The sequence below is a fragment of the Bos grunniens genome, chromosome 9, assembly GCF_055505025.1.
Source record: "Bos grunniens cultivar Pamir isolate PY7600 chromosome 9, Bosgru_T2T1.0, whole genome shotgun sequence".
NCBI lineage: Eukaryota > Metazoa > Chordata > Mammalia > Artiodactyla > Bovidae > Bos > Bos grunniens.
The window spans coordinates 85,198,323-85,225,261 of record NC_141173.1 but is presented as its reverse complement, the minus strand read 5'-3'; the positions used below and the strand labels follow the sequence as shown (position 1 = coordinate 85,225,261).

Below are 26,939 nucleotides of genomic sequence, written 5' to 3'. Positions count from 1 at the left end.
TCTCCTGCATTGGAAGCAGATTCTTTACCATCTGAGCCACAAGGAAAACCCACTTTTGTACTGCAGAGGCATAGATATTACTGGGCAACATACATACCCACTGAGTTGCCTATGTTCAGAAGTGTCGCCAGTTGGATGGAAAGGCACATGTACTGGCTGTGTGAGAGAAACTGGGTCAGTAGATTAGGTGGGAGAGAATGACTAATCTGTAAAGAGACCACAGGGTGTTAGCCTATTTTATTTGGCTTGGAGGCAAAAATAGTCGTGGAGCTCGGAAGTACTAATGATTTTTATTAAAGTCAGTGAGGGGGCGTGGCCCCTCAGAGTACACGAACACTTCATGAAGAATTCTGGGATCAGTCCTGATGAAACAGTTATAAATTCATCCTGACCCACGCTTTTGCTCCAGAATTAGTTTGTAAAATGATGAACTCTCACTTCCTAAATTTTCTGCAGATGCTACCGTTGCTGGGGAAATGTCACTGTTAGAGAATAGAAAACTATTATTCCAAAGAGGACTGAAGACTGACTGAATCAGGTCTGGAACATTATTGAAATGGTAAGATAAACTCAAGCACTTTCTGATAAAAGAAAAATTCTTTTTAAAATGTGCGGTCCCTTCTGAATTATGGCCAAATGTCACCGTATCATTTTCGGTGAAATTTTATCTATTAATGGCGAGGAGATGGAATGAGGCTCTGAGCTCCTCCTGGGAGCCCCAGAGCTGAGGTTGCTCTCCCTTGAGATTGCTGGTAATGGAAGCAGCTGAAGCTGGAGGTCATTAATATTTTGAGAACACCGCAAACTGACACTGTGTAATATTATGACATTTCATCCCAAGACATTTAATCTCTTTTAATCAGTGTTTATGTTAGGGATACTTCACAGTTATTTGCTTTTGCATAAAAATGGAGCACTTTGGCATGTCATTAACATCAGACTGACTTACTTTTATTATTCATTGAAATTGTTTCTGAATCTCTCTTTCTTTCTCTCTCCCTTCCCCTATTCTTCTCTCCTCTTCTTCCCTCTCTTCTCTTTTCCCATTTTTTCCTTCTCTTCATTGTTTTTGGCTTTTGCTTTCACTGTGCTATTTTGGAAAGCCCTTCCAGTTTTTCCCTTTGCTGATATTCTCCCAGGATGTTGATGGGATGTTGATGTTGACCTGAAGTTCTCTGGTCACCTTCTTAGTAAACTTTGATTGTAGATTCTGGATGAAAACCCATCTCATCTCTCTGAAAAATGCTCAAGGTCCCCATATCATCTGTCTCTTCTGAATGTTACTCCATGGATGACTTACCTGCTTATTTTTCCTTTTCTCCACTCTCCTCCCATTTGCTTCAGATATTGTTGTAAGTTTCTAGCATCTGTCTTCATGTCTCTAATTCTCTTTCCTCCTTGTAAGTGAGGTGCTTTATCTTGCTTTAAAGCTGCTTAAGCATTTCTTCCCAACTCAAAACCATTTCATTAAATGCAAAACTGATCATTGTTGATTATTTTATATGAAAGAACAGATATATTCCTGACCATAAGCTAGTGGTTCCACGTTTTAGTCCATGAACTTGGTGTAATTTTCTATATTTAAAACAAATGAACAGTTACATTGTACATGATAAATCTTTTCTTGTGCCAAGTGGTCAAGATCTAATCTCAGCTTGGAGAAGAGTTTCTAATCCTTGACTTGACTTTGCTGACGTTTGGGCTGGGTGATTCTTTGTTTGGGGGTGCTTTTCTGTGCACCGTAGAGTGTTCAACAACATCTCTGACCTCTGCCTATCAGATTCCAGTAGCACTTCCCAGTTGTGACCACAAAACAGGTCTCCAGATATTGCCAAATATCTGCTATGGGGTGAGATAGTCCCACATGGAGAGCCCATGGCTTTAGTGGAGTGCCCTGTCCTTTCTGCAGAGTGATGTCTAAGAGATAGGTCAGAACTTAAGGCAGGATGGAGAAGGCCTTTCCTTGAAATCCCTCTTCATCCACCTAGACTCATAGGAGAGGTCCCTATTTCCACCCTGACTCTGGACCGCTGTGCATCTACCATGAACTTCCAAATGGCTCTCAGAGCAGCCCTCTTGGCTCTGCTCTCAGGCACACAGCTCTTGCTGCATGACTGCAGAATGCTCTGTGAGGTGGCCTCAGGCTGCTTTGGTGCCACGCTGGGGAGCCAGGCCGAGGGTTAAGACACAGGGATCTTGCTGGCTCCAGGTGCTTCCCTGGGACTGGGGGCCCACTTCTCTTGGATCTGTGATTCCAGGTTCCCTCTGGGGAGACGGTTCTATAGGACATAGGGCTCAGGAATGCACTGTCATCTAAACTCGGCTTCTGTTGTGACTCTGCTTGTTCCCCACAGTCCTGGTCACCTTTTTGTAGTCTGAGGACAGGCTCGCCCGGCTCTGTCTCTGGCTTCCCAAAGATAATGTTTTATGGCTTAGAAGTTATATACTTCATAGTTATGCTTTTAACACCAAAAAATTTTCTCTGCTTCTCTGCTATATGATCTCTTCCCCGAGGCAATGAATTCTACTGAGTGAAAGGAATGGAGGGGGTGGGGGGTGGGGAACAATGAGAGAAAAAAGTTTTGGTTAAAAATGCAATTATTAAAAAAAAATTGTCACTTGTTTATTCTGTTGCTATATTTCCGTAAGAATACAGATATTTGGAAAACTAGATAAAGAGTCATTTTACTCTCAGCCTATAGAAGGATGATTATGACTGTGAGGAACCAAGAGATTCCCACGCAAACGAAGAGCTCAGGTGATGGTGGGTTCCTGAGCTGGGTGTCCGGTGCCTCGGACTCTCATGATGGAATTTGGAATTTAAGATGACACAGTAGGATTTCATCTGGGCGTTGTGGTCTTGCTTTGTTTTAGTGAGCTGAGGGCTCCTTAGGAACCCTCTGCAGTTCTGGGCATCTGGAGTCATTGCTCTTTGCAAGGTCTCTGCTCCACTCCTCACTCCTAACTCCCCACAGCATATTTGATGTATATTCCTCTTTTCTAAAGTATTAGTGTAAGCCATGAATTATTTCATGGGTTGTGATTTGTGTAGATAGCATTGGATTTCTTTTTTTTTAACTCAATACTCTGTTTGGAATATGATGGTTTTTCACTCAATACTCTGTTTTTAGAATATGATGGATCTAAAGCAATATCTCTCTTTTTTTAGTTTAAATTGCATTCCTCTGATTGCTAATGATTTTCGTCACTGATTATATATTTGGGCTTCTTTGACTCTGAACTGACTCAAATATCTTTTACTCAGTTTTGAAATTTGAGATTCTTATGCTTTCTTCATTTGCATGAGTTTCTTGTATATTCTAGATAATAATTTCCTTGTGGTTTTAGACATGGCCAAAATCATCTTTCTGCAACAGCTTTTATGTCAGCTTGATTCACAGAAATTCTTAATTTGATGTGACTAAAGCTATTAACGATGATTTTGGAATTTTGTTTAAGAAGTTCTTCCCTAACCCTAGGGTACATTATCTTCTGCCTTAATGGTTTATTTTGATTTATTTCTTTGACGAATCTGGACTTCATTCTCGTAGATGATAGTATGTATGAATTTTTCTCCACATGAGCAGTATTCCTATCATCATTTACTAAACAGTCTGACTTGTGGCACCATCTTTATTATATAATAAACTCTGAAATGTGAGTCTGTCTCACAGTCATCTTGATCTGTTGGTCAATTTTTCTATGTTTGTGTTAATACTATACAGTTTATATTATAAATGATATTCTATTAATAGTAAGTCTTAGTAGCTGTTAGGCTGAGTGTCCATCTCATTTTCTTATCATGGTGATGTCTCGAGTTATAATTCAGGACTACTTGTAAGCATTCCTTTGGAGTCTAGGATTTCAACATATAAATTTGGGGAGAGATACAAACATTTAATCCATAGCATTGAATGATAGAGAGTCCAGGAATCAAGGGAAGCTCTTAAATGTTGCTGGTGAGAGTATACACAGATACAGCCAGTAAGAAAAATAAGTTGGTACTATTTTATGAAGTTTAACATGCACAGTCTACATAATATACCAATTCTATTCTTGCATGCATTATATATCACAAATAAATACCTGCTTATGTATCCAAAAGAGAGATAGATGAATATTTGCACCAGTATTATAATAGCAACAAATTGGTGATAACACAATGTCCTTAGGAACATGGATAAACAAATTATACAATATTCATAAAATGAAGCATTTTTTAACAGTAAAGTTGAACTACAACAGTGTGTATCACCATGGGTAAATATTAAAAAGCATTATTGAGTGTAAAAAGCAAGACTGAAAAAAATGAATATAAGATTTCTATTTTATGAATTTCAAAAGCTATGCAGAACTGACAGGTATTAGAAGTGACAGGTATTAAAAGAGAAGAGTGTGACTAACTGGAGAGGGTATGGAGAAAAGGGATCCTCCTACACTGTTGGTAGGAATGTAAATTGGAGCAACCACTATGGAAAACATTATGGAGGCTCCTCAAAAAACTAAAAGTAGAGTTTCTGAAGGATCCAGCAATCCTATTCCAGGGCAAATATCCAGAAAAAACTATAATTCAAAAAGATCCATGCACCCCTATGTTCATAGCAGCACTATTTACAGTAGCCAAGACATGGAAACAAGCTAAATATCCATCGGAAGAGGAATGGATAAAGAAGACGTGGGGGGGGGGGTGTGTGTATACACATGCAATGGAATATTACTCAGCCATAAAAAATGAAATAATGCCATTTGTAGCTGCATGGATGAACCTGAGATTATCACACTAAGTCGAGTAAATCAGAAAGAGAAAGGCAAATGCCATATGATACTATACCATATGGCATCACAAATACCATAGTAGATACCATATTCCACTTATATGTGAAATCTAAAATATGACTCAAATGAACTTATCTATGAAACAGAAACAGACTCATAGACATAGAGAACAGACTTGTGGTTGCAAGTGGGGTGGGGAGGAGGGTTGGAGTGGCATTTTGGGGTTAGCAAGTGCAAACTATTGCATATAGAATGGATAAACATAAAGATCCTACTGGACAGCACAGGGAACTATATTCAATGTCTTGTAGTAAGCCATATGGGAAAAGAATAATAAACTAAAAGTTTATTGTTTTCTTTTGTATTTATTTTAATTTAATTTTGTTATCTATTGACTCCACTTGACGGTGAGATCCATGCACTGATTAGTTTCCATTTGGTTCCCCCTCCAGCAACCATTTTCCATTTTCTTGGTTCTGCATTGTTCTCTCTGAGGTTAAAGACTGTATCACTTTGAATCATTTTCTCTCATATTTTCAGTTGTATTTGGCCAGTGTGAAACCCTGGTAAACTAGAGTGTGAGGAGAGGTATTGAAAAACTTTCCTTATCTTTGGGCAGTATCTGTACCTCTGTGACTATTGTTTCTTCTAGGCATCTCTTCCTCTAAGTCTCAAAGTCTCATTGGCTTAATGTCATGTCCCACTTGCCCACTCAACATTAGATGTGGTAGTAGCTTCTCCCTCTTGCTGCTCAACTTTCCTTATCTATTCCCTAAACATTTCTTAATATAATCTAAGCAGCTCTTTCATGAAAACAATTTGATTGGTATCATATAGGGTAGGCTTCCCTGATGGTTCAGACGGTAAAGTAACTGCCTGCAAGACAGGAGACCTGGGTTCAATTCCTGGGTTGGGAAGGTCCCCTGGAGAAGGAAATGGCAACCCGTTCCAGCATTCTTGCCTGGAAAATCTCAGGGACCAAGGAGCCTGGCAAGCTACAGCCCATGGGGTCACAAAATGTTGGACACAATTGAGCCACTTTCACTCATATGTGGTTAAGAGTTTTGTTTTTTTTTTCCTGCTGGAATCTTGTTATACACTTGATCTGCCTCAGTTACTGCTGTTTCCCCAACATTGAGAATAATTCCTAATCTCACAGTAGTAACTAAAAAAAAAATTTTAAAGAGCACAGATACAAAATATATACTCATAGTACTTTAGAATTTTAAAGGACTTTAATGTTAAAGAATTTTAAAGGACTTTAAAGGACATGTGATCCAACTTTTCCTGCTATAGATGTGGAAATGAAGCCTCAAAGAAGCCAAGTTCACTGAGGATGAAATCTAGGCTCTCAGCACAGCCCTAGGTGCTGATAGATGGACATAAATAATAACACAGCACAGGCAGTTACCACATGATTGTGTACCACCAGCAGTAGCAGATTAGGTCAGGGCTGGAAAACAGACTGTTGTATTATGGATCCATCTATTGGCTAGTAGCAGCCCATGAGAAATCTGGCATGAGAACTTTGCCCAAACAAAATGATGACTGAAGAACACTCATCTGATTCTCTCTGTTGGAGAATTTGAGTGCAAAATACAAAGAGAGTATTCCAGTTGCTGATGAAAGCTGATGCTGGAAAAGACACGAAAGTCAGGTAACAGAGATGGCAGTGGCTGAAAGACAGACTGAATATGCAGAGGTTGTGAATGCATTCAAGTTCAGAGTGCAGATGTCATGACTAAGCAGAAGCTAAAAGATACCCAGCAGTAGAGCTAGAGAGAGGAGCTGAGTCATAATATTGGCAAGAGATTGTCTAACTAAAGAATGACAAGTTAATGTTGGTGGTAAAATGACTTTGGATCCTAAATCATCTTCTAATTCTCAAACTCTATTCTTCTCCTTTGAGGTGCAGAATATATCTGTTACTAGGTTAGCAAAAATGCCGTTAGTTCTTTTTTCCATATTTATTTTTACAACAAACCCTCATTATCTGAAGTTCTAGCAAATACAAAAAGGTGGAAAAACCAAAGCTCAGCTCCAACCTTGTCATTTTCCCCACCACATCAATCACATCAAGTTATCAATCAAATTTTAATCTTATTTATGATTCCTTTCTATTCCAGCTTCATTTAGAGAAAGTTTAAAAACCTATTCTCTGATGACCTAGAGGACGGGGGAGGATGGAAGGGAGGCTCAAGAGGAGGAAACATATGTATACATACGGCTGATTCATGTTGTTGTACAGCAGAAACTAACAGAACATTGTGAAGCAATTATATTCCAATAAAAAACCATATTCTTTGATAGTTTTACCATACCATTATTTCATTCTAATATTTCTTTTGACAGCAAACAGAATTTGAGTAACCTCAAATTCCTCCAAATCCATGATATATATATATATATATATATATATATATATATTATCTGTGGTAAAGTTTTCTTTTCCTGCCAGAATCTTGTTATACAGTCAGTCACTGCTGTTTCCCCAACATCAAGAATAATACCTAACCTTACAGTAGTAATTAGAAGAATGTTTTTAAGGAGAACAGATATAAAAGATATGCTCAGAGTGTAAGGGGAAGCACGCTAATTAAAACCGCCCACCCTGGCCAGGCACTATAGTAACCATTTGCATGAGTTGTTTTACTACAGGTGGTCCTGGTAAGGAACAGGGAACTAATAAGCCTCCACCAATCAGAAGAGTTTGGGAAAGGTCAAAAGGAGACACCACCTGTATGACCACCTCCCAGAATCCTTCTCTCTGCATCCATCTTGGCTGAATAAGGCGTGCGCCACCAGTAAGGACTGAGTCAGAATGATTGCCTAAAGACAACCCGGAAACTAATCCCATCACCGTAAAACCTGTAAGCCGTGTGACAGAGCAGTTCTCCGGGGTTCCCTTTCCCTACCGCTCTCCACCCGGGTGCCTTTTCCCAATAAAATCTCTTGCTTTGTCAGCACATGTGTCTCCTCGGACAATTCATTTCCGAGTGTTAGACAAGAGCCCAGTTTCGGGCCCTGGAAGGGGTCCCCCTTCCTGTAACAAAAGTGCCAGAGAATTTGAAAGGACTTTGGTGGGCATGTGATCCAACTCTTCTGCTTATAGTTGTGAAAACTGGCTTTGAAGAAGCCAATTTCACTGGAGAGGATATATATGTATCTATACAGATGATCTAAGTTTTAAGTGAAGAAATAGAAAAATATCAATGTCTAGGAGATGACAGTGAGGAAGACTGCATGAAAAATCAGTTATTTCATTCTTTCAAAATTTTAATCTCTAGTATCCAAAATCCCAAGCAGAACTGTTCCGAGAATAGAATTTCAGGTGGAAAGGAAGGAACAGGATAGAGCATGAAGTGATAATGCATGAAGCAGAGGACTCAGAAGGTAGCACCATTAGGACTGTATACAGAGCAGCTTAGCACAGAGAAATGCATTCTTTTGGGCAGATTCATGAAAGGGTGATTAGTATGAGTGAAATGTAGAAGTGTCATTTATCTTGATTGTCCCAAAGCCCTTGACAGAATATTTTCCTGAAGACTCTTTCACAAAAAGTGAACTCAAATTGCCTTGAAAATTCGCTGATGAGTCAAAAAAAAAAAAAAAAAGATAAATAGCAAAGTATCTAGTTTTAGGGAAGTAGCTGAAAATGACAAAGAATTTACATCATTTTTGTGTGTGTGTCTTTTCACTTTTTCAAAAGTTACCTGAATGTAGTTTTAAAAATAGGTGATGAGTTAAACTTATAGTGTGTTAGATTTCCTGAGTCAGTGGCCATATATTCTGAACCAGAATGAGGAATGGTTTACATTGCTTCTGGGTGCAAGATGTGGTGAGATGCCATTTGAAGTGAAGAGAAATGAAATTTGCTCAGTTGTGTCCGACTCTCTGCAACCCCATGGACTAAATAGTCCTTGGAATTCTCCAGGCTAGAATACTGGAATGGATAGCCTTTTCCTTCTCCAGGAGATCTTCCTAACCCAGGGATCAAACCAGGTCTCCCGCATTACAGGCAGATTCTTTACCAGCTGAGCCACCAGGGAAGCCCTATTAGAATTTCTGGCATGTCGTTTACTGCATATAGGAAAGTGAAAGTGATAGTCACTCAGTTGTGCCGGACTTTTTGCCACCCCACAGGCTGTAGCTCACCAGGTTCCTCTGTCCATGGGATTCTCCAGGCAAGAATACTGTAGTGGATTGCCATTTCTTTCTCTGGGGATCTTCCAGACTCAGGGATGGAACCCGGGTCTCCTGCATTGCAAACAAATTCTTTACTGTCTAAGCCACCAACACTATTGGACATACTGTATACAGAAATTTCAGGACAAACTCTTAAAGATAATTAGAAAAAATTCTGGACCATATGTTATCAAGCAGTGGGATTTGTGATTCCTAATATCAAGGAGCTTAGAATCCAGGATAAGGAAGTTGAAATGTGCTCACCACATTTTAAACATGATAACACAATTTCAGAAACCTGGAGATAACAGAACATATTAGCATCATTTCTGATTTTCTTTTTCTTCCCATTCTAACCCTTTCTTCTCCTTGTAATCTGAGACAGTTTACAATGTAAACTGGATCATGTCATTAATCTTAAAATCCTTTCAGGACCTTCCATCTTACGAAAATAATTCAGAAATTGTTAATCATTGTATTTTCTGCTTGTTCCTACTTAGACAGTGGTAGGAATGTAATGAAAATTCCTATCAGTAAAAAAGGTTAATGTGGCTGATGTGGAAAACAGACTCTAAAATATCAGATATTTTAGTGCTGGAGTCTGATTGATTCACCAAAATCAAGGATACATTTCATTTTGACCATGTTATAACCACTCTAAAAGGTTATGCCATTTGTAATCTGCACAACTTCAGGGGTGTGGACAGAAAGAAAAATGCACAATGTAAGAGTTGTGAGTTAAGTTTTATTCAGGGTCTTACTGAGGACTGAAGCCCAGATGACAACCACTCAGTTGAGGAAGCTGTTCTGAAAAGTAGAAAGAGAAGCCAGTTGATATTTGATTTTTTGTTTAGGGAATGCATACCCTCAAGTGTTTGTGGTTTGCTGTTTAGTCATTCAGTCATGTCTGATTCTTGTGACTCCATGGACTGCAGCTCGCCAGACTCCTCTGTCCGTGGGATTATCCAGGTAAGAATACTGGAGTAGGTTGCCATTTCCTGCTTCAGGGGATCTTCCTGACCACTAGATCGAACCCACATCTCCTGCAAGTCTCCTGCACTGCAGGCGGATTCTTTACCATTGAGCCACTGGGGAAGCCTGCCCTCAAGTGTACATCTTGGTAAAAGATTACTGCTAGTCAAGAAGCGGTATCTCAATTTAATGATCTTAGAGCTTTTCCATGTAGGAGAAGATGCAATAATCAGGGTTCATTAAAATCCTTTCTGAGATAAACATCCGTCTAAGGGGGCTGCTGGTCCAAAGCACAGAGCCTCATCCTGTTATCTTCAGTTTTTTTTTTTCAGAGTGCACTGCTGGTCAGGACTGCAGCAGGTTGCAACTTTAATCCTTACAGAACTGAGTAGTAAACAAAAATGCTCTCTTCTTTGTTTATACTCATGTCCAAACCTTTGTGACCCTATGGACCAGAGTCCGCCAGGCTCTTCTGTCCATGGGAATCTCCAGGCAAGAATACTGAAGTGGGTTTCCATGCCCCGCTCCAGGGGATCTTCCCCACCCAGGGATTGAACCTGTGTCTCTTATGTCTCCTGCACTGGCAGGCAGATTCTTTACCATTAGCACCAGCTGGGAAGCCCTGTGTTTACAGTTCTATGATGGGTACAAAGGGACCTGAGAACTTTCTCATATTGTAAGAGGTTTGTGAGTTTTCGGGCCTTGAAAGTGGTTACTTAACTTTACTCATGTTTCTATTCCCCAAAGTGTGTATTATTTTATCTGAGGCTGAATTGGGAATTAATTCATATTTATTTATTTAGTGAAATTTTAAAATAATTGTATGTGTTCTTATAATATTTGTTCTCATTTTGACTTACTTTCAGTTTACAAATTACTATTTTAATACTGCATAATTGGTCAGTTTATTTAAAAAAGTCAAAACAGAATCATAAAGACAATTCCTATATACATAAAAAAATGTTAAATTTTGAGACATGAAATGTATATGCATTCAACAGTTTTTGAGATAGTACTCAGGCCTATTCTTTGGCCATTTAGACTCAATTCTTCCTCTATTCTTCATGTCCATTGACAAAAGTTCTGATTTATTTTATTGCGTTAGTCATAAGGTATGGTCCTAAATTTCCATATTCCTTTTTCAGAGAATTTTTTAACTTTCAAAAGTATTTATTTATTTTATTTATTTATTTGGCTATGCCAGATCTTAGTTGTGGCACATAGGATCTTTAGTTGCAGCATGAGAACTCTTAGTTAAAGCATGTGGGGTTGAGTTCCCTGACCAGGGATGGAACCTGGGTACCTTTCATTGGTAGCGCAGAGTCTTAGCCACTAGAGTACCAGGGAAGTCCTCCATATTCTTGAAAGTATATTAAGTGAGATACTTCTGATACAATACTGGCTCAGAATCCTTTAGGATTTATTATCTTCTTCCCTCTTAACTTTATACAATTATCTTTTCCACAACTCATTTCATAGTGAATTTTTAAATTGATGATTGCCTATTTTTGAATTGTTTTAAGACATTCAACCTCATGTTCATGGAAACAATTCTATTTCTCCCACTTACAATTTTAGTTTATTCAGATATTAATAAGTTTAAGTACATAGCAATAATTATAATTATCAGTAAAACCCACCTAAAGAGTTTGGGAATAGACATCGACTCTTAGCATATCACTCAAATATGGAAAAAGAATGTCAGCATTCAAAAGGTGTATGCATGAGCATTCATCTTGTAGCAGAAAGCTGTGGATAAAACAGAATCTTAACCTGAGGTCAGTTTGGAGAACTTCTATTGTTTTGTAATCACATTACAATTACATGATTAACACGGATGTCTAAATAATGGAGTCTAAAAGAGTAAACACAACATATCCTAAACAGCCTGAATATTTAGGTTACAAAAAACTTGACACTCTGGACAACACACTTGAGGTATGACTGTGGTTTTAAGATGAAGGAGTGTAGCTATTAAATTTGGAATCAAGATCCTCTGTACACTATTCATTTAAGAAAGTGTTGACTTAAAAAACGGTGACTAAAGATGGTTTTCAAGAGCAAGGGAAGTGTGAACTTCAAATATACTTGTGAAATTCACAATCATTTACACTTTGATGGTAATGGTGTTAATGAAAATAACTTTTGCACATAGCACATTTAAAAGGGTTTTAAGGAACATCATCTCATTGAATCTCTTACCTTGTGAGCTCAGTACTGTGAGTACAGTCATTCTCCTAGTTTCTGAGATGAGAGAGCTGAGGCACAACAAAATTAAGTGATATGTCATAGGTTTTACAATATTTTTTTTCTTTTTTTGTAAAATTTTATTATTAATACACAATTGTAATTCAAATCGTGTCACTTCAGTTTTTGTTCTTCCTGGCTAAAGCTTGTTTAGTAAATTGTCTTGAGTAGAGTAGATTGTCTTTCTGCAATAGGAAAATAATAAATTATTATTATTGTTTCCTTAACTCCATTATCTAATGCTGCTACCCTAAAAGTGCATTTCTCCGTACAGCTCTCTCTTCCCTATTAGACTGAACTACAGGAGAACAGTGACCTTCTCCTCTTTGAATGCCAGTCCTTCATATCTAGTATGAGTCTGGTGACATTAATTTGGCTGAGCTGAATTCTAAGAGCGCTTTATCCATTTTAGAAATAAGAATACATTTTAGGAACATGTATTATTTCTAAGCAAAATTTTACATTTTGTATAAATGGGAGAAAGGAGAATCTTGGAGATTTGAGGAGGAAGAGTATTTTAGAGATTTTTGAAGAGAATCTCAGGACGTGGTAAGTAATGTTATCCTCCTCACACTCTTCATCCTTATGTTTACTAGTTAAATCTATGGTTTTTCTGGCTTTAATTCACCATTTTATTGTTTATTTTTTATTAATTTCCTCCTGCTTTCTTTGTGCATGCTTTTTAATTGACATGTAATTGATTTACAATATCGTGTGAGTTTCAGATGTACGACATATTGATTTGATAATTTAAACTTTACAAAATGATCTCCACAATCTACTTACCGTCTGTTGCCATACAAATTATTGCAATATTATTGACTGTATTTCCTCTGCTGTACATTACATGCTGTGACATTTATTTTATAAGCAGAAGTTTGTACCCCATAATTCCCTTCACCTATTTCTCCCATCTTCCCCATTCTCTTCCTGTCTGGCACCACCAGTTGGTCCCTGTATCTATTCAGTCAACCTCTGTTTTGTTATGTTTCTTCATGAACTGTTTCTGCTTGTTTGTTTCAGATTCTACATGTAAGTGACCACATAGAGTGTTTGTCTTCTTCTGTCTGATTTATTTCACTCAGCATAATCCTGTCTATGGCCACCCACACTGTCACAAACAGTAAGATTTCATTCTTTTCTGTGGGTGTTATTCCCTTGTATGAAGACACTACATTTTCTTTATCCACTCATCTGTGGATGGACACTTAAGTTGTTTCCACAGCTTGGCTGTTTTACATAATGCTGCTATGAATGTTGGACAGTGTAATTATTTTTCAATTAATGTTTTTATTTCTTTGAAAAAATACCCAAAGTGGAATTACTGGATCATGTAGTCATTCTATTTTTAACTTTTTGTGGAAACTTGGTACTGATTCTGTAGAGGCAGTATCAATTTACATTCCCACCAACAGTGCACTACATTTTATTTTTCTCTGCATACTTGCCAACATTTGTTATTTCTTGTCTTTCTGATAGTAGCCACCCTAAGAGGTGTGAGATGATATCTTTGTGGTTTTGATTTGCATTTCCTTGATGATTTCTGTATATTAATTTTATATCCTGTGAATTTACTGAATTAATTTATTACTTCTAACAGGTTTTTAGTGGCATCTTTAGAGTTTTCTATACATATTATCATGTATTCTGACAGTTTTATTTATTCCTTTCCAGTTTGGATTACTATTAATTCTTTTTCTTATAAGATTGCTGTGTTTCTAACACTCCCAATACTGTGTTGAATAAAAACAGTGGAAGTGGGCATCCTTGTCTTCTTCTTGATATTAGGGGAAAAACTTTTAGCTTTTCATTCTTAAGTATGATGTTAGCTGTGGACTTGTCTTGTATGACTTTTTATATGTTGAGGTATGTCTTCTCTATACTCATTTGTTTAGAGTTTTTATCATACATAGACATTGAATCTTGTCAAGTGCTTTTTCTGCATCTTTTGAAATGATCATATAATTTTTATCCTTCATTTTGTTAATGTGGTGTATCATATAGACTTATTTGTGGATGTTGAGCCATCCTTGTACCATAAGAATAAATTTCTCTTGGCTATGGTATATAATCTTTTAATGTATTGTTAGAATCTGTTTGCTAGTATTTGAGGATATTTTGCATCTATGTTCATCAGGAATCAGTTCAGTTCAGTTAAGTTCAGTCACTCAGTCATATCCAACTCTTTGCTACCCCATGGACTGCAGCATGCCAGGCCTCCCTGTCCCTAACCAGCTCCCGGAGTTTACTCAAACTCATGTCCACTGGGTCAGTGATGCCATCCAACCATCTCACCCTCTGTCATCCCCTTCTCCTCCCGCCTTCAATCTTTCCCAGCATCAGGGTCTTTTCTAATGAGTCAGCTCTTCACATCAGGTGGCCAAAGTACTGGAGTTTCAGCTTTAGCATCAGTCCTTCCAATGAATATTCAGGACTGATCTCCTTTAGGATGGACTGATTGGATCTCCTTGCAGTCCAGGATACTCTCAAGAGTCTTCTCCAACACCATACTTCAAAAGCATCAATTCTTCAGTGCTCAGCTGTCTTTGTAGTCCAACTCTCACATCCATACATGACCACTAGAAAAACCATAGCATTGACTAGACAGACCTTTGTTCTTCCTTCATCAGGAATATTGGTCTGTAATTTTGTTTATTGTGATGTCTTTGGTTAGTACCAGGGTAATACTGATCACATAAAATGAGTTTGGAAGTGCTTCTTCCTTTTCTATTATTTTGAAAAGTTTAAGAAGTATTGTTATTAATTTTTATTTCATTGTTTAGTAGAATTCACCAGTAAAGCTGTTTAGTCCTGGACTTTTGTTTGTTGAAAGTTTTTTGATTACTGATTCTATCTCCTTACTAGTAATTGATCTGTTAGTTTCCAGGTATTTATATATTTCTTTTAGGTTGTCCTATTTATTTTGTATATAATTGTTAGTAGTAATCTCATGATTCTTTGTATTTTTGCTATATCGGTAATTCTTTATCATTTCTGCTTATATTTATTTGGGCCAAAACTCTTTCTTGATGAATCTTATTAAAAGTTTATCAATTTTCTTTGTTCAGTGAACCAGCTCTTAGGTCCATTGATCATTTTTATTGTTTTGGGTTTACTTGTTTTGGTCTCTATTTCGTCTCTGATCCTTATTATTTTCTTCCTTCTACTAACTTTGGGCTTTGCCTGTCCTTTTTCTATTCCTTTAGGTGTAAAACTAGATTGTTTACCTTTTTCTTTTTTATTAGGTAGGCTTATATTGCTGCGAGCTTTCCTCTTCCAACTGCTTTTGCTGCTTCCCATAGGTTTTGGAAAGTTATATTTTCCTTTTCATTCATTTCAAAGTATTTTTAAATTTCCTCTTTGAAGCCACTGTTGACCCACTTTTTATTTATTTCCTGCCAAGGAGCATACAACAATTATTGATTCACTTTCTTTATGGTGAACTAATCACATTAGTGAAAGGGTGCTTGGGAAGACTGTCACATGGTCTGTGGACTTTCTGTTTGGGAAAGTGTATATATTTTCTCCACCATAAATAGCTGCCCTTGTTATTGTTGGTTGGGAGCTGTGAACATGGCAGAATTTAATTAGTCTCTCTGCCTTGGCTCATTCTCATTTCCATACTTTACCCCTTCAATTGGTATTTTGAGAACAATACAATCTATCACAATGCTATTTTTCAGATAAGGAAACTAAGGCATAAAGTGGTCTAGCAAGTCAGTCCTTCAGCTTGAACTTTAGCAATGAGATGTGAACAGAAGTAACCCAACTGTATGCCTTGGGCTTTTTATCACTATGCTATACTTTCTTCATAGTAATATTTATCAAATGCTGGTAATACAAAGCCTTGAGCTGGCAGGACATCATAATATGACTTCAGGAAAAGCATGGAATTTTTAGATCTACAGTTAATACATAAGCCTCATTTAGCAGATCTCTCAGTTTATATGCTTGCTGACATCTCTCCCTACCCCCTCTCATAGAAGTGCAAATGGACACTGTAATAGCCAAAAGGCATTCAGCCAGAGACAGCAGAAGGAGAATAGAGATATGAACCATCCACAAATAAGATTATCAACTTCTAGATAATTGAAAACTGATTAAATAGTGTCATGATTTCTTTGTTCATTTTCTAGGAGATATATCCAAGACCTTCTAGGAATAATCTAATATAGGTTAGCTGTTTTGTGAGTTTTGTCAATGGCCTACTCTTTTAGGCTTATCCTGCTAAAGACATGGTTAAAAGGAAGCCATTCATTGTTCAAACACTCTCTTCAGTTATTCTTTTTTTCCTAGCTGAAGTTGATATTTTTCCAGGATACAAAGAGCATTGTGATTCAATTGGCTCAGGGGAGCAAACAGCAGTTTCCTATAACTACTCAGTCAAAGGTCAGTTGCTAGGATTTTGCTATTCATCCTCATGGAGCAAGGTATCAATATTTTCTTTTGCTTTTCTTTAAACTTGACACCAACATGAGGCAGTTTAAGTTCCCTCTGCTGTTTGCAGTGATTGATTTCTGAAGCAGGGGAAACATTTTTTCACTGCATGAAGATTTGAGTCTACTAAGACTTGCAGGGGGCACAAAGCATTTATATTCAGGTTTGTTTCAAAGAGACTTGGGGGAAAAAAAACCCTACCCAATCAGTTATGAAAATGCAATTTAATACCCACCGACTACCACGGATGGCAGATTCAGAGCACCGAGCCCTGCCTTCCTGAATCTAAACCTGGTAAGATTCGTTGGTCAGGTTCTCGTAACTATCCTCTGCACATATCCAGGCTTTTAATTCTTTTCAATACTTCATAGGCTAATAGCACACTCCATAAAGCTAAGATCAAATAATCCAGTGGTGCAAGTAAGCAAGTATACAAAAACCTCTTTGACAACCCTGCATAAAGCAACAAACCACCCAGGCAGCCTTTAAATTCTTAACTTTTCTTGTTGCATGTATGAGAGCTTTTAACCATTTTGGATTTTGCTATATTGTTTAGCTCGTTCCCTTATTACACTAATGTGTGCTCAGTTGCTCAGTCGTGACCGACTCTTTGTAATCCCCATGGAGTGTAGCCCATCAGGCTCCCCTGTCAATGGGATTTCCCAGGCACGAATACTGGAGTGGGTTGCCATTTCCTTCTCCAGGGGATCTTCCTGACTCAGGGATCGGACCTGCATCTCTTGCTTCTCCTACATTGGCAGGGGGGTTCCTTACCACTGTACCACCTGAGAAGCCCATTACACAAGTAAGAAAACTTCAACAGTAGTCGTAACTATACGTGTCATCAATACTGAATAGGAGTACAGTGCAGGATATCTTGATCTGTTTTGAACTTGGCGTCCTGATTTCAGTTAAATCACAGTCTGGTTTCTTTTATATCATTTAGATTTATTTTAGTCTCCTGGTCCTCCTCTTCTACTACGGAGACACTATTATAAGATTAACTAAAGTTTATAAGAATTAAAATGTTCTAAGCATTTTACATCATTTCATTTAGTACCCCCAAGAACCATAACAGGAATTTATAATAATTCTGTTTCAGAAATAAGGAAACTGAGGTTGAACTAGAAAGTTGTGAAACCTCTGTAAGAAACTGTGACTTGACTCAGGGACCCATCTTCCTTTCAGTACTCTCTCCCTCAAAATTACCAAGGATGCTTCAATTTATATATTAAAAAAGTCTTTATTCAAGTAAAGGTTTGGGAAGGATAGCCATAAAAACACCATAAACAGTTTCATTTTAACATTTTTCATATGAGTTCCTATAGTTCTTGTAAGCTTTTCTTGCTTAAGTCTTGTTCTGTGCATGGTCTACTGCTATGGAGCATGACATGAAAGAAATGAGTCAATATTCAAAACCCCATAATTCTAATACTAATGTAGATATCAAATCCAAATAATAAAAGTCCGTATGTTTTCAGAAAGGAGAAAAAAGAGGCAAAGTTTATGTAAAGAGGATTCAAGAAACTTGCCCAAACTCCAAAAGCAGAAGGGAGTCACTATTAGCTTTGTTGTTGCTGTTGTTAAGTCGCTTCAGTCATGTCCGACTCTGTGCGACCCCATAGACGGCAGCCCACCAGGCTCCCCCATCCCTGGGATTCTCCAGGCAAGAACACTGGAGTGGGTTGCCATTTCCTTCTCCAATGCATGAAAGTGAATAGTGAAAGGGAAGTCGCTCAGTCTTGTCCAACTCGTAGCGACCCCATGGACTGCAGCCCACCAGACTCCTCCGTCCATGGGATTTTCCAGGCAAGAGTGCTGGAGTGGGGTGCCATTGCCTTCTCCGACTATTAGCTTTAACAAAGGATAAAAATTTGAACAGTTCATAAATTCTAAGTCTAATCTATACCTTTCCCAGGAAACACATAGATTCTCTTTCCAGTGAGTGACTAGCAGTGTGTGGATTACTCACTGCCTATGTATCTTTTTCCCATTGTTTTATTTCTTTGGGCTAGGAAATTTATAATTATTTGGAGGTCTTCCATATAATGATATTTGAGCTAGAAACTAGATGTGACATCTGAAATAGATGGTAAATAGATAGAAAAGGAAAAACAATTAACATTAGTAGCAAGTGAAGAAAAAACATACAAAAAAACTCAGGATTTTGAGAAGGATAAAAAAAATGCAATAGCTTCATATCCCCAAACTCAAAGAAGGAGACCATTTTAAGAAGATTACCAAAATCATTTGCTATGTGCAGTTCAAAAATAGTAAGAACTGAAGAAGGGCCATGGTTTGGATGGTTAGAAGGTCAATAATCTCTTTTAATAATGCTATTTTAGTATTCATTGATAGGGACAAAACTGGGTTTGAAAAGTTAAGGAAAAAGAGGTGAAAGTGTTATATACCATCTGAGCTGTGGTTATGTTTGTTCTATTATTTCATCATCCTGATATTCTTTCCCAATGATCCAACCTAAGGTCTGATCCAAAATTGATTTAGGCACATATATGGTTGTGCTGTGCGCTGTGCTGTGCTTGGTTGCTCAGTCATGTCCGACTCTTTGTGACCCCATGGCCTGTAGCCCACCAGGCTCCTCTGTCCATGGGGATTCTCCAGGCAAGAATACTGGAGTAGGTTGCCATGCTCTCCTCCAGGGGATCTTTCTGGCCCAGGAATCAAACCAGGGTCTCCTGCATTGCAGGCAAATTCTTTACCAGCTGAGCTACCAGGGAAGCCCACATATGTGGTTACTGACAGTCAAATGATTGAAAGCGAATTATAGAAAGGACTATTCTAACAAGAGTCTAATTTTCCTCCCCCGAAGCTGAAAAGATTGCATTATTAGGATCATTCTGAACAGAGGATTTATTATATGAGGTACAAATATCACTGGGTATGCTGGCTAAATAACCTCATTTAGAAAGAGATAGATTGTTGGTTCAGTTACAAGAGATGAACTGTGAGTAAAGAAAGCAGAAAATTACAAAGAAGATATACTGCCCAATCTGTGGGGGTTTTTTCCTATTTATCCCCACCCCCCCATCACTCCCCGACAGCTATAAAACACAGTGAGCCTAATAGGATTCAGTGTTCATAGCCCACCTTGTGGACTGTCAAACGGACCAGAACTAGAAGTTCTCTAACTGTAGATGGATGCCCCAGAGTAAGAAAGGCTGCATTTCTAGAACTAACAACACTAATGATACCACCTCGAAATGCCAAGTGAACAGCTTTAAGGAATGGGGCAGTCAGACCTCCAGAGTATCCTCTACGTATTCATCTAGTTAGAGCTAGGAACTAATGACAGAGAAACAACAGGGACTAAAATGGAGACTGTCTGATGGCTAGGGGAAATTATTGCAAATAACCTCAGCATATTGACTCTAAATCAGAGACCTGAGTTCAAGGCATGCTGTGACTTGCATGATTATGAGCAAGTTTCTTAACCTTTTGATATGCTTTCTCCTTGCACAGAAGACGAATGACATAATGGCATCTGGACCACCATCCTAAAGAATTATAGAGAGGAGCAAATGGCCTCTACATGAAAAACCTACATAAACTACATTAAACCTACATGTGTGAGTGCTAAGTTGCTTCAGTCGTGTCTGACTCTTTGAGATCCTATGGACTGTATAGCCCACCAGGCTCCTCTGTCCATGGGGATTCTTCAGGCAAGAATACTGGAGTGGGTTGCCATGCCCTCTTCCAGAGGACCTTCTGGACCCAGGGATCAAACCTGCATGTCTCCTGCATTGGCAGGCAGGTTCTTTACCACTAGCACCTCCTGGGAAGCCCTAAAATCTTCCGGAGTGGGTTGCCATTCCCTTCTCTAAAGCCTACATGAAACTGTGTAAACCCTCAGGCCACTGCTTGAAAATTGTTAGTATTTATGTTCTGATCTCTCCAATGTTTGGATTTACATTGGACGTTACAAATATTGTCTGGGCAGATCTGTCAAGAGCTCTTTAAAGGTAATCATTAAACACAATCAACCAGCAAACAAACAAAACTGAACTAGTATAGAAGTCATTTGTCCAAGTAGTAGATAGAAAACCCTAAATAAAATTACCATCTTGGACTTCCAGATTTTTGCATACTCATAAAGCATGACCAAAGCAGGTACTTAATAGTTAAAGAATTTCAATGAGAAAATAGAAGTAAGGGCCATCTTTTTCAAATCAAGTTGGGACCATCTTTCTATAAGAGACTCACCATCTAATGTTTTGTTCCAAGTAGTAGTACTTTCCCATTTTTCTTGTCTGAAGACTGCTATCCAGTGGCAGCAGGAACAGCCATATTATGCCTTATCTGCTCCCCTAAATGGGTCCACAGTGAAATGGTCAGAGATGGGTAACTGCCCCTAAGAAGTGTCCTACTCATTTGCTATCTGGATTCCTAGGGTGTAAGTTGGTGAAACTGAGTAACTGTGCCTGGGATTCAAGGGTTCTTCAATATTTGCAAATCAATGTGGTATACCATATTAACACATTGAAAGATAAAATCCAGGTTCTTTTAAGATGAATTTCAGGCAGACTCTTTCCAGTGATTTATTCACCATGCTGGTTTTCCCTCTTTCAGATTCCCTAATAGACATGCTGGTTTGCATACGGGCTTTGAGGGCCAGCTGATCGGAGCTTGAATCCTGGAGATGCACTTACTGGCTGTGTGACTTCATTCTACAGCCTCAGTTCCTTACTCTGTTTCAGGGGATAAACCATCCTTAGATCTTTCTTCTTCTTGTTCAGTGGCTCAGTTGTGTCCGACTCTTTGCTATTCCATGGATTGTAGCAAACCAGGCTTCCCTGTCCTTCACCATCTCCCAGAGTTTGCTCAAATTCATGTCCATTGAGTTAGTGATGCCATCCAACCATATTGATATTTCTTCCTGCAAAAGGTCTATCTAAAGCTTAATTAAGATACTGTATATAAATGCTTACACTAGACATGTAGTAAATGGTAACTATTAGAATCTCATAGGTTTGTGGATTTAAAGAGTGCTAGAGCAAAAAGATTTCTTTTTTAGGAACCATCTAGCCCATTGATTCTCATAAGACTTTTTGGAGCCTTCTACTAGGAGGAGGCGGACACTCTAGGGATAAGAGGGGTCACTTGTACCTCAACTTCCACTTCAATCAGAAAGCCTCTATTTTTATGTTATGTTTCAGCTTCCCAATTAAAAATAATGCAAGGGAAGAGTTCTGCAAAAAGAAAATAAATTGAAAATATCTTTTAGTTCAACTTCCTAATTTTATAAATAAAGCTGAGGGACAGTAAGTCAAGTGATGTGCTCCAATGTTCATCTTGTCGGATGACTCTGTTAAGAACACAAACTCCTCTTTAACATCATCAGCAAGTCTGAGGGGGTGTTTGTATCCATGCATTGAGTCATCTTCACAAGTAATTCTCCTCCCTGATACAAGGCTACCATTGAGAGTCACTCTAATCTGTGTTGCCCATTCTGAGCACTATAATTCTGACTGAAGTTGCAGATGGGGCCCTCAATCAGATTAATCATCTAAAATTATGAAGACAATGGATAGGCTAAAAAAAAAAAAAGAAAGAAAGAGAATGACTAAACCCATCCTTTGAAATAAAAACTCTATACTGTTCTTACCAGTTAATTAAAGCATAATTAAAAATAAGAAACTCTGAAGAATATACAACAGGCTTGAAGTTAATTTCTAATTCTTATTGGAAATTGATAAAATCCTTAGTCATTTACCATTAAAGGAATTGTCTCTGTTATAGTCCAGTCTAGATGTCTCTTCATCATTCATGGTCTGCTGATATAGTTCCCATCCCTCCCCAGGCTGAGATGACGTTTTCACTTTCTTCAATCAAGCTTTTAGTCATAATTACAGTGAAATTTTAGTCTCTGCATCTGCAATTGCTCAAAGATTATACAGTAAATCAACTGATTTCTAAGAAAGCTTCAATTTTGAAAAATGCCTGTTGCCAGTTAGGAAACAATCATGATTAAGATGACATTAATAAGCCATGTTTATTGAGCACTGCAGTGCTTCAGCCAGGTTACAATGGATAGAAGAGACCCACTCCCAAGGCACATACTGCACTACTGCACAGTTAGATGAAGTCCCTAATTTAATTAGCCAAGGATGCAAACCTAATCAGAAGGGGGGTAGCCACACAGGATAGGAGCAGACACCGCATATGCCAGCATAGCTTCCTTGGCTTCCCCTCAAAATCTAACAAGAGCCTATAGCCGCCTGGGGCACTGGCCACACAAAGAAGACACATCTTCATTCTTGCCATGTCACTGCCCTTTAATATTCAGGGTTTACGTCATTTTCTGGAAGGATTTATATAACTTTTTTGCCTCTAGAGCCCAGCTCAGTGTCTGCAAGTTCTCATCTTCCAGCAAGCTGTGTCTGGGCCTAAAATGGAATCTCTGCTTCTGAGTTTCCAGGGTTCTGGGAAAGTTCGTTTTCCAGCAAGTGTCACCAGGCGGTCCACTCTGATGTCCTCTCATGTGGCGTCTCATTGAATCCTCACAGAGAGCTCTTACAGGTTCACAGTCATTATCCGAAATACTTGGGCTCATCTAAGTTTTTGAATTCAGAAATTTTAGATTTCAGACAGGCTAAATGGTGAGTCTAACATTAGCTTGTACCACCCCCAGTGAGATCTAAGGCAGTACCCCATAGGTAATTTGCTTTATGTATAGGATAAATACAGACCATGAATTGCCTTACTTCAGCTCAGTCAGAATTTGCTGCAAATTAGTTTGTGCCAAAGATATGAACGATCATTTGGTTCTAAGAACTCCTTGGATATTGCAATATAGATTAGGGTTTGTTAACCTATATTATTATCTTCAACTTACAATGAAGAAATTGAGGCTAGGACAGTTTAAGAAATTTGTCCAAGGTCATAACTAGTAAGTGGTAGGGGAAAAATTCACGTTAAGTGTGTCTGAATTCCAAATTTGCATCTTTAATAACAGTACTATAGTCTAACCTTGGCTGTCCTTCAATTTTCAGCAACTTTCCATTTTCATGCTATTTCTAAAAAGATCTGGACTAGGGGGAGGTGAGTGAGGCACCCACTTTGGGTATAAAATACAAGGGGGTACCAAAAAACTCAGTAACCAAGATGAATAATTTTAAAATGCAGTATTTTAACAATTTAAATTAATGCAAAAAGTTTCTGATGAATATGTAAAACATTTCAATCAAGACATGATCAGTGTTACTGAGTTTTCATTTTGTCTCAGATTCCAAGGTATTACCTCTCTGGCACTCCTCTCTAACCTTTGAGTATTGCTCTGTCCTCTGTTCTCACTACAGATAAAGGGCAGATGATGTCCCATTCCCATTAGCAAGAAGAGTGACCCCAAAGTGGGAGAAAGGAGATGCAGTTCTCCAGTGTACAAAATTCACGACCATCAGTATGCTCCCTGATTACCAATATTAAGGATCCCTTCTGGCTACATTACTGTTGAACTGCTTCATTTCAGCCTCAATTACACAAAAAGAAGGGGAGTTATTTTCATAGCTGTTTCAACAGAGTTAAGCGATTGGAATGGGAAAAGTTTAAGTTGATCTTCTTTCAAGTTCACAATTTGATCAGTCAAGACCTGGTTGGAAACAGATTGAACTCCAACAAAAGAGAGTTTAATGCAGGACGTAATTTACTTGGGTAGGGAAAAGAAAGGGTATTAGACACAGAGACTAGCAACAGCAGGAAGTTGATGCCACAACCTGGGCTAAAGGAAAATGGGGGAGAAAATGATGTATCTGGAATCAGAGAGACCTTGAAAAATGATAAGGAGCTGTAGTTTTTGGGCTGGGGGTGCCACTCAGAGCATAGAGGGAGAGGGAAACATTTTCCCAGCCTTCTTACTCCCCTCTCCTCCTCTAATCTCCTATGAGGAGTGCTACCCATTGACTGCCCCTCTAGAGACTAACTGGAGCCTGACTGATGCAAAGGCAGGGATCAGTCTCCTGGGCCACAGAGAAAGGCAGCAAAGGGAGGAGAGATCTAGGGCAGGGAGAAACTGGAAAAAACCAGAATGAGTTTTGTTCATTGATTTTTTACAAGCTCAGATACCTATCAATACTTCTGTCTGTTTAGTGACACAGCTAAAGGAGCAATTTAATGAAAGCAGGAGAAATACAAAGATAGTACCACTTAATGTTATCACAATCACTTAAAATTAAATACTTTTATGCAAAATTACTACTGATTACACAATATTATTCCTATTGTGCCAAAGACTGATTTCATTCTTTTTTTCTTCATCATAAGATGGCACCTTTAAATTGCATCGAAAAAAAAATTTATGCAAATGTGAGTTCCCGGCAGTACAACTTAGACTTTTTTATTCTCCCATGCAAAACAATAATAATAAAAAAAAAGACTAGAGAAGAAGGCATTGAAGATTTTAAATACCAAATAGTCCTTCTGAATCATCATTCAAAGACAACAGAAGGTCTCAGCAGGGATTTAAGTAAAGTAGCTATTTTTGTACATAATTTTAAGAGCATGGTTAAGGAGCAATGGTCATTTTATTTATGACTCATGGCCACTGACGTGGACATGTTCTCTAAATATATGAGAAATCTAACCTGGGATAACTATACATTTATTTTCCATATATGTTAACTTTACTGGGATATTATTTACTCTAGGATACTGATGAGGAAGGGGGGATGGGGAGGAGAGCAAGACAGTCTACCTGCCCCCAAGATAATCAAAGATAGAGATCCTACCATGACAGCAGAACTCTTATTTTTGATCTCTCTTCACACCTTTAAGTCTTCACACCATAATTTAAGACCTAATGGGTTCCTTGGTATCTTCTCAGGCCATGCTCACTCAGCTGCTAATGGGCTCAGTTCCCCATCAGTCATCGGGATCTTAACAATGGCCTACTTTTCAAAATTTCTTTTGGTAGAGTTGGATAAATCACTCGGAGTCATTATAAGTCATCTCATAGAAAACACTATTAAATTTTTTTCTATAAATTGTATCAAATAAGAAACATATGCATTAAAAAACATAGTTTTCGGGTTACCTCACTTTCAGTAAGGTTTGTTTTCAGGCTGATAGCACTGTTTCCTCTTTTGCATGGATGCTCAACCTTATTTTAAATATTCAGTTTCTTTTTCTGCCTTAGCTGCTTTCCCTTTTCTATGCAAGTGGAATTGAACATTTTCTTTTTTACTTTTTTGTTTGTTTTTTGAGAGACACACGAAGGAAGGGATATCAAGGTGAATTTTCAGGATAAATTGGTTTGGGGAAAATGCTTTTTCATTAAATTATGTATATAGCCAATGTTTATTGTTTATTCTATATATAACTCGGGTTACCTACTGGGAATTTAAAGATAAATAAGGCTTGGGCCCTCATTTTCAGAAATATTAAGTCTACTGAGATAAACACATATAAAGATGATTTCATCTAGTGTGTTGAAGGTATTAAAGGAAGGATAGACATACTTTCCCAGACAAAGGCATTCTGAGTCAACAGTCATAAACACATGATAAAATAAATTCAAGCACTTATTATTTCTTTCTTAGAATGTTTCCCAAAGCCCTTATTTCTAAGGCTACCTTTTTGTCCCCGTCCTAGCAATTGTGTAGTATAGTATAGTGGAACAAATTATATGATGGACATTCACGCTGATGACAAAATGGTGTGTCATTTGTGTGGCACGGTGATGGACATTTGTGATTGCAATGTACCCTTGTAAAATGAAACTTTATAAATATAGCTGCTGTGGAATTTAACTCAGAGGAGATATAGGTAAATGCTTGGGCTTGGAAGACAGAGTTCTGGATTCGACTTTTGGTTCTAGCTATATGACTGGGCAAGCTACATAAAACCTTTGAGGCTAGATTTTTAAATTTTTAAAATAAGGTTGAAATACCCATAGAACCATGTGATTTGTTGTTGTTTAGTTGCTCAGTTGTGTCCAACTCTTTGTGACCCCATGGACTGCAGCATGCCAGGCCTCCCTGTCCTTCACCATCTCCCAGAATTTGCTCAAACTCATGTCCATTGAGTCGGTGATGCTATCCAGTCTGATGCTGCTGCTGCTGCTAAGTCACTTCAGTCATGTCTGACTCTGTGCGACCCTAGAGACGGCAGCCCACCAGGCTCCCCCGTCCCTGGGATTCTCCAAGCAAGAACACTGGAGTGGGTTGCCATTTCCTTCTCCAATGCATGAAAGTGAAAAGTGAAACTGAAGTCGCTCAGTCGTGCCCGACTCTTAGCGACCCCATGGATTGCAGCCTACCAGGCTCCTCTGTCCATAGGATTTTCCAGGCAAGAGTACTGGAGTGGGTTGC

At 38.3% G+C, this 26,939-nt stretch overlaps 1 long non-coding RNA gene across 5 annotated transcripts in view; it reads left to right on the top strand.

The window, feature by feature from the left end:
* Window positions 1-453: 453 nt before the first annotated feature.
* The window catches only part of LOC147366274 (uncharacterized), a 93,323-nt gene continuing 66,837 nt past the window's right edge, over window positions 454-26,939 (top strand). For 3 of the 5 annotated variants that reach the window (XR_015132460.1, XR_015132459.1, XR_015132456.1), the window contains exon 1: window positions 454-559. This is a non-coding gene — a long non-coding RNA (uncharacterized LOC147366274). Of the gene's footprint in view, window positions 560-7,510; window positions 7,647-9,815; window positions 9,931-20,097; window positions 20,216-26,939 lie in introns of those variants that run through there. The other 2 variants (XR_015132458.1, XR_015132455.1) reach the window with 2 other exon arrangements.